The sequence below is a fragment of the Myotis daubentonii genome, chromosome 3 (genome assembly GCF_963259705.1).
Source record: "Myotis daubentonii chromosome 3, mMyoDau2.1, whole genome shotgun sequence".
NCBI classification, from domain to species: Eukaryota; Metazoa; Chordata; class Mammalia; order Chiroptera; family Vespertilionidae; genus Myotis; species Myotis daubentonii.
The window spans coordinates 174,923,166-174,931,266 of record NC_081842.1 but is presented as its reverse complement, the minus strand read 5'-3'; the positions used below and the strand labels follow the sequence as shown (position 1 = coordinate 174,931,266).

The 8,101-nt window shown below is 42.8% G+C and overlaps 1 pseudogene; it reads left to right on the top strand.

Annotated features, from left to right (window-relative positions):
• Positions 1–1,717: 1,717 nt before the first annotated feature.
• Positions 1,718–2,203, top strand: LOC132229480 (small ribosomal subunit protein eS24-like; annotated as a pseudogene).
• Positions 2,204–8,101: the final 5,898 nt, after the last annotated feature.

The window sequence follows — 8,101 nt, the reverse complement described above, 5'->3', positions numbered from 1 at the left end:
GGGTGACTATGTCTGTTATGTTAAGAGCTTTCATTAGGAAAAGAAGAATATTAAATGGAATGATGAAGGAGAGGAGCAGCTAAATGAATACTTTGAATGAGTATTTATTGGAGAAGACAATAGGGGCGCTCCTATTCCAAGGACACATTTTATGGTGAAGCAGAGAATGGCCTTGACAGAGATTCTTGGGTCTCTGAGGAGAAGGGGATGGCGCAACTTGAGGGACTCTGTGCAATAAATCACCAGGACCAGATGGTATTCATCCATGGGTTCTGAAGGAGATAAAGTGGGAAATCATGAGTGCAGTGACAAGGATGTATCATAGATGCTTAAAAACAGCCAATATCCCTGAAGATTGTGAAGTCATTAATATGGTGTCACATATGTATGGGGGGTGGTATATGTGCCTGCACATGTATGCATATGTACAAGCTCCTTGCATGCTTTGGGGCTTTTGGGAGCAATGGAGGAATATTTTCTTTTCTTTTTTTTCAAGAACCAAGGAAGATTTCTTGATGAAACAAAGGACAGAGAATATTTAGATAGGAGAATGATTTTGAAAAGATACCAGACTAAATTTTAGAGATGTTTAGTAACATTTAAGCAGTGATTGTCCAGGTAATCTGAGATGCTGGGGATATGGAGGTAAATAAGCATGCCCTCTCGTTAATGGGAAGGATTATAGCCTAATAATTTCAGTTATTTTAATGGTCTTGCTATTGGCTTTGGATGACAATAGGCAATGTAGTATCTTCAAACACTACTAGAGGATACAAGAAACACCTGGTAATTTTTTTCATGCAATTTACAAAATCTGGAAATAGCCCAAGTGCCCATCAATAGATGAGTGGGTATAAAACTATGGTACATTTACACCATGAAATAATATGCAGCAGTAAAAAAGAAGGATCTCTTACCCTTTGAGACAGAATAAACATTTCCAGATCCGTCAGCCATGTGTGAATAAAGACAGAAAATCCAACCCAAACTGGCCTAAGCAAAAAGATGCTTCATCAGCTCTCATAGTAGAAAAGCCAAGAATTGTTCTAGCTTCTGTCACAGTTTGATATGGAACCAAATAATGTCATCAGAACAGACTTTCCATCTCTCTTAGCATCGCCTCTTCCATGTTTGTTTCCAGTTCCCCTTACACTACAGTGTAGGCAGCCCAGACCTTACATCTCCTTGTGAATAAAGTACAGCAGAAAAAAATGAGTTTCTTTCCCAGAAGTTTCAGGGAAAATTCTCTTCCATCTCATTGGCTCTGATTGGGCCACATGCTCATTCTTCAGCTATCACTGAGGCCAGTGGCATTGATTAGCCAAGCTTAAGCCGCATGCCTGCATCTGGAGATGTACAGACTGAGAGAGTAGAAGGGTGGTCTTCAACAGGGAGATTGTTAAATATAGGCTGGGTAACAAAAATGTCTATTAGCCTTGGCCAGTGTGACTCAGTTGGTAGAACATCGTCCCATGCACCAAAAGGTCACTGGTTCGATTCCTGGTCAGGGCACATGCCCGAGTTGCAAGCTTCATCCCCAATAGGGGGCATGCAGGAGGCAGCCAATCATCTATATTTCTTTCTCTTTCCCTTCCTCTCTCTCTAAAATCAATAAAAACATATTTTTAAAAGTGTCTATTAGATACTGCTCTCATTTCATAGTTCCAAACCACTTCATCAAAGTGGCCTACAAGCCACCAAAATAAAAAAGCTGGCTGCTTGAACATCAACCTTCATCATGAATGACATGGTAACTATCCGGGCCAGGAAGTTCATGACCAACAGGCTACTTCAGCAGAAGCAAATGGTCATTGATGTCCTTCACCCTGGGAAGGCAACAGTACCCAAGACAGAAATTTGGGAAAAACTAGCCAAAATGTTTAAGACCACACCTGCTGTCACCTTTGTGTTTGGATTCAGAACCCACTGTGGTGGTGGCAAGACCACTGGCTTTGGCGTGATTTATGATTCCTTGGATTACGCAAAGAAAAATGAACCCAAACATAGATTTGCAAGACATGGCCTATATGAGAAGAAGAAGACCTCAAGAAAACAGAAAGGAACGCAAGAACAGAATGAAGAAAGTCAGGGGGACTGCAAAGGCCAATGTTGGTGCTAGCCAAAAGTGAGCTGCAGATGGAACAACAGAAGGAGTCAAGATTCTTCAGTGACTTTATCTGTGGTGATTGTGCAGGTTTTTCATGAGAGGATTAATAAACTAAATTTTTATGTAGTAGGGGAGAAAGATCAATCACTCTGCCTCGGATTGGGGCTGGGCCAGAATGCCACAGTTATGTCCGTCCTTACACCAAGGGCCTGCCTCAGTGGAATAGTAACTCCTGCTTATTCCTCAAGTGACACCTCTGCTCTGTAACTTTTCCTGTATCCTTCAGGCTGAATAGTCACTCCCTTCACAGAGTTCTTATTGGCACTTACACTATATTGCCATTAGTTGTGTTGCAGGCTTATGTTCCTCCTGACTGTGAGTTCCTTGAAGATAGGGTTGGGTTTTTTTAAAATATACGTTTCTATATCCTTTGCACCTGGAACAATACCTGATAAAGGAGGCATACGATGCCCGTTATTTGAGTGAATTATCCTGAGATGGTGGAAGAGGACACCCCGTAGCAATTCTGTGAGCAGGAGGTCAACCTGCATCTTGCTCAGTCTTTCTGGGCTTCAGTGTCCACATCCATAAGATCACTGAGGAAAAAAATGTTTCCAACTCCCTGACACACTGGGGCACAAGTGATAATAGAGCAAAGCTGAGCTTTAAGCATAGACAGTCCTGGAAGGCTGGGCATTATCAGACATACAGACTAAACACTGCAGACAGTGATGACAGAGTTAGACAGTTAACTTAAAAAGAAAGTCACAAATGTCAGAGAATACAGTCAATAAGAACTCAGTCGCTCACAGAATTAGGAGGTACTGAGCTAAGGACTAATTCTGTTGACTCTGTTTCTTTTTAAACTGTCAGTGGTACCAAGAAAGGCCGGAAGGGTAGGAATAAGTCTGCAGAAAACTGGCCTTGACTATGGCCAATCCAAGATCTGATTTCCTACCCTCAGTTGAGGTGGGAAAAAGAGACTCAACAATAGGTATTTACTAAGCCCCCTTTGCCAGGTACTAGAGCTACAATGATGAATGACAAATACAGTCCCTCATCACTAACCTCACATAGTATTGGCCAGAGCTGCAAGAATTACTTTATCCTATCTCACATATGTAAGACTGAGGCAATACCTACAAAATGCCTTAAACTCTCAGATAAACATTATATAAACGGAAACACACTTAACTAAGAAAATCGTTGTGTGTATTAACCTTTCAAAGAACCAATGTTATCTTAGCAAGATGAGGATGCTATCAATGTGATTCTTTGTCTCAAATAGGAGTCAAGCCAGAGAAGCAAATGTGAGAACAGAAGCTATCTTTAAACCAAGACCCATGCCCAGGGCAATGCTACTCTATGCCCACTGCTCACCCGCCTGTAGGAATGCAATCAGAACCATGCCCCTTGCCACCCTTCCTGTGCCACCCAGCACAGGCAATGCGTGTTGTCACAGGGATGCGGAATAGCAACGAATGATGCTGATGCTTTCCTTTCTGCCTCTTGAAGATCATTATTTCTTGAATGACAATTTGTAAGCTCAACCTAATTACAGCCAAACTGATTAAGAGATGCATAATCTAAGGATTAGCATTCAGGCAAATGCTGCTTAATTTGGCCACCAAGGACTCAGGAGGAAACAGCTGTGTGGTTCAGGAAGCTGTTTGGAATAAAAGAGTGAAATTTTTATTTATTTATTTATTTATTTATTTATTTATTTATTTTTGCTAGTAAAATGCAGCCACAGTAAACTATTTAGCATCATCACTTTCTTATTTGAACTCTCAAGCTTGTAAATTTCTGGAATCAAATAATCCAATGATGTGGTTCCTGGTATCTGTGAGGAAGGCGGTGGCATGGTAGATGGCAGAGATCATCTTGGGCTCCACCCCTTTCTGCCTGAATTCTCTTAACCTCAGATAGTTTAGCCACAAAATAGGGATGATTGGCAATACCTTCCAGGGTTGTTGGGAGGAATAGATGGGTAACCACACCTAAATATCTAACATGTTACTTGGGAATGAAGGGGTTTTAAAATAATGTTTGTTCCTTTCCTCCTTCCCTTGTCTTCTAGAACTTTTTATAAACTTTTAAAACTGTGGGAGTTGTGGGGTTTTGTGTGTGGTGTTTTTTTTCTACTAACCTGTTTCAGGTAAGTACATGAATGAAGTATTCAATTTAGAAAAGGAAATTTTTTCTTCCATTATGTTTCATAACATATAAGTACTTTACCAAAAAGCCTAAGAATGATGATGAGAGAAAACACAAAAAAAGCAAGGTGAATAGTTGTGGAAGTTTTTCATGTAGGTTAAAAAGTCATTCTTTTAGCCAGGCACTTAGTTGAGGGGTTTTATTCCCTCCCTAACTTCAGGGGAAAATCCCTACCTGGGGAAACAACCTTTCTCAGAGACCTTGGTTAAAACACATAGTGCCAAGAAGGTGAGCAAACATATTAAGAACAGTATGCCATATATGCCAGGTCCCTTGAAACAGCAAGCATGGACCGGCTCCCGGCATATTCCCCCTTTTATATTTTTTTAAAGCAAGCATTAAAAAAAACCTCAAATGCTCTCTTATATCCATTTTAAGAGTAGGATTGGCGCTTTCCGCTATTACCTGAGTCCTGATCTATCACCCCAGGAAGAGCTTGCCAATCCTGCACTTTCCCAGGGTGGAAAGGCTGCAGTGGGGTTAAGGATAAGGCTCCTTGGGCCTACCGTCTCCCATGCCATTACATTTACCTTTCCTTCCTCAGAAAAGCATGGACATATTTCTTGTATAAAATGTTCTGTCTGACTGGGAGTAACCTTAATTCCTCTGCTAGCAAGCATATATGTTAAAAGATCAATACAGAGTCTTTTTTCTTTAGACTCAGTATGGCACATCTTCTTAATCTAAAGATCAATACTGAGTCTTCTTTCTTTGGACTCAGTATGGCACATCTTCTCAATCTAAGTTCTGTACTATCCACCTTCTTACCCTACTTATCCTCTGTAGGGGGGTTTGCAGCACCCTGGTGGAGTCCTATCCGTCCCGAGTGTGGGGGTTCTCAATGGGGGAGGGCTTACCTAGGGGAATCCTTTTCCAGGGGTTCCCAAAGGTGTGGACGGAGTCGGCGAAGACTATCCACCCTCTTCCTACGGTGGATTCCTATCCGTCCCGAGTGTGGGGCGCTTACCTAGGGGTCCCTGTTCGGGCGCCAGATGCCGGGGTCCAACCCCAGCAGGTCCAGGGGTCCCCAAAGGTGTGGACAGAGTCGGCGAAGACTAAATGACACGGATGCTGAGTTCAGTTGATCATCATAGCCGGGTTCTCTTGTCAGGGTCTGGTCAGGATCTCTAGAGAGGTTCTGCTCTGGATCTCCAGCCAGGTTCAGTCTAGGCTCTCCAGTCAGGTTCAGTGTCCAGGTTCCAGTCAGGTTCTCCTGCCAATCTCTGTAGTCAGGTTCAGTCCAGGATCCCTTGCCATGTTCTCCCGCTAGGCTCTGTCTCTAGGCTCCGAGGCCAGTTCCTGTCCAGGATCCTCCGGCATGCTCTCGCCAGCGAAGTTCTTCTGTCTCTAGAGAACGTTCTGTGTAGGTTCTGTGCCTAGGCTCTGTCTCTCTTGGTCCTGTCTTCCAAGCCCCTGTGTTCTTGATTCTGTGTTCTAAGTTCTGTGTGTTTCTGTCTTGTTACAACTGTATTTATACCAGTTGATTCAATCCTATCAATCTCTATTACAAAGGTTAGGGCGTTTCTTATCTCCATTCCAGGGAGAAAAGATTATGTAGTTTAAGCATGATTGTTCGTAGTTAAAGGGATTAATTACCCGCCTGGCACTTAGTTGAGGGGTTTTATTCCCTCCCTAACTTCAGGGGAAAATCCCTACCTGGGGAAACAACCTTTCTCAGAGACCTTGGTTAAAACACATAGTGCCAAGAAGGTGAGCAAACATATTAAGAACAGTATGCCATATATGCCAGGTCCCTTGAAACAGCAAGCATGGACCAGCTCCCGGCAAGCTTCAACCTCTGAACCAGGAGGTCACGGGTTCAATTTCCAGTCAGGGCACACACCCAGGTTTCCAGCTCAATCCCCAGTAGGGGGCGTGCAGGAGGCAGCCACTCAATAATTCTCTCTCATCATTGATGTTTCTGTCTCTCGCCCCCTCTCCCTTCCTCTCTGAAATCAATAAAAATATTTTTAAAGTAATTGTTTTATAGTAAGTCAATAAGGGAGCAAGGAAGAAGATGGGGCAGATAAAAATGCGGGGTATCTGGTAAGAATAGCCACTTAATTGGCATATTTCATGCATTAATTCATTCAGCAGGCTCTTGGTACTTCTATGGCATCTCGGCTCTGCTCTTAGTGGCTTGGGCAAGTTGCTTGACCTTTCTGTGCCTTAGTTTCAACATCTATAAAATTAGAAAGATAATAGCACTTACCTCAGAGGGTGGTTAGAATTAGATGAGTTAATACATGCAAAATTCTTAGAACAGTGTCTGGCACATGGTAAGTATTGAATAAATGTCAGCTGTTGTTAGTAATCATAGAGATAACCAGAACAGAACGGTGAGCCAAGGTGTTTTCCCGAGATCATGTCTGGTGACGCCCAAGAATGAGTTTCGTGGACCAGAAGATTTAAGCAAAAGTGTGGAAAATGTATTACAAGCAGATTCAGACTCCCCTTCCGGGGAGGGGGGGTCCAATGATGGGCTGCCCCTCTCAGCCTTGTAGTCCAGGGGTATATATTTGCTACAAGCCTGCTCTAGATCTACCTGTGTCATCACCTGATTGATTCCCTCAGTTGTTCTTACCCAGCAAGGGACCTGAACTTCCCCTGTTGCTGTGTGCTCTTTCTCTGTTTCTATGCTGAACTTTCTCTGTTTCTATGCCTTCCTACACCTTGTGACTGCAGGCCCTCCTTTGTTTTCCCATGCCTCCCGCTTTGAGTCCAGAAACATTTTGTTATTTCTGCTTGGTTGGTCCCATGGTGAGGCTGGCTCAAACTGTCGTGTCTGCTCCTGCCTATGTTCCACCTGCCTTTGTTTTCCACTGGACCCCTGCCCTATCTGCCTGCGTTTCATGTTAACCCTCTCAATAGTGAGAAAAAGAATAACAATAATAATATTTAAAAGCCCTTAACATCAAGGGTGGTGCATAGTAGGTGGTCAATAAATGCTACCTATTACAACTTAGATAATAAAAGTAAATACGGTTTAAAAGGTATTCTTTTTCATCAAGTTTATTCCATGTTGGAGCTGCCTCCATGTCAAGCAGAAATATAAAAATATCCACTCTGACTTTATTTTTACAGATTATCAAATGGGAAGATAACAAATCATTGCCCCCTTTTACTGAATCTTTTTTGGAGCCCCTGTGAGTTGGATAAATGCTCTGATATCAGGCCATGAGGCAGGATTTCCAAGGACAGCAATTCCTCAGTCCCTCTGTGCTCTTACCTCCACCTACTGCCATAAAACACCGAGTCCACACCTAACGCCTCCAGGATGGGGTGGGGAGGTGGGATTGTCTTCCTGTTTCTCACAACTCCAATCCTCTCAGTCACTTTCCTACTTTCCAGTTCTTACCACTCCTTTCAGTGCCCACAAAGATGCTGCAAAGCAAACAACTTGTAAAGCCGCACCCCATCTGCCCTCTCTCCGGTTCACTAACTGCTTTGCCTTCTCTCTGCACCGGAACTGACCTATCCTAGCCCGCAGGACACACTCAGTCATGTTCACTGATGGAACTAAGGACTTGATTCTGCAAAACAGTATATGTACCAAGAGAACTGTATGCTACTCAGACGTGGGCTCACTGCACATATTTACTCTTTAGTCATTTCTGCTATAGCTTTAATTAGGGAAGAATACATGTCTCTTAAACAACTTTCAAAATGTGGCAGCAGAAATGGTTCAAGGTTACCATGTAAATAAAATCAAAAGAGTAAATCTCATGACATTGATCATGTAAATGGAATAGAATTGTCTGGATACTTAGAATAGCA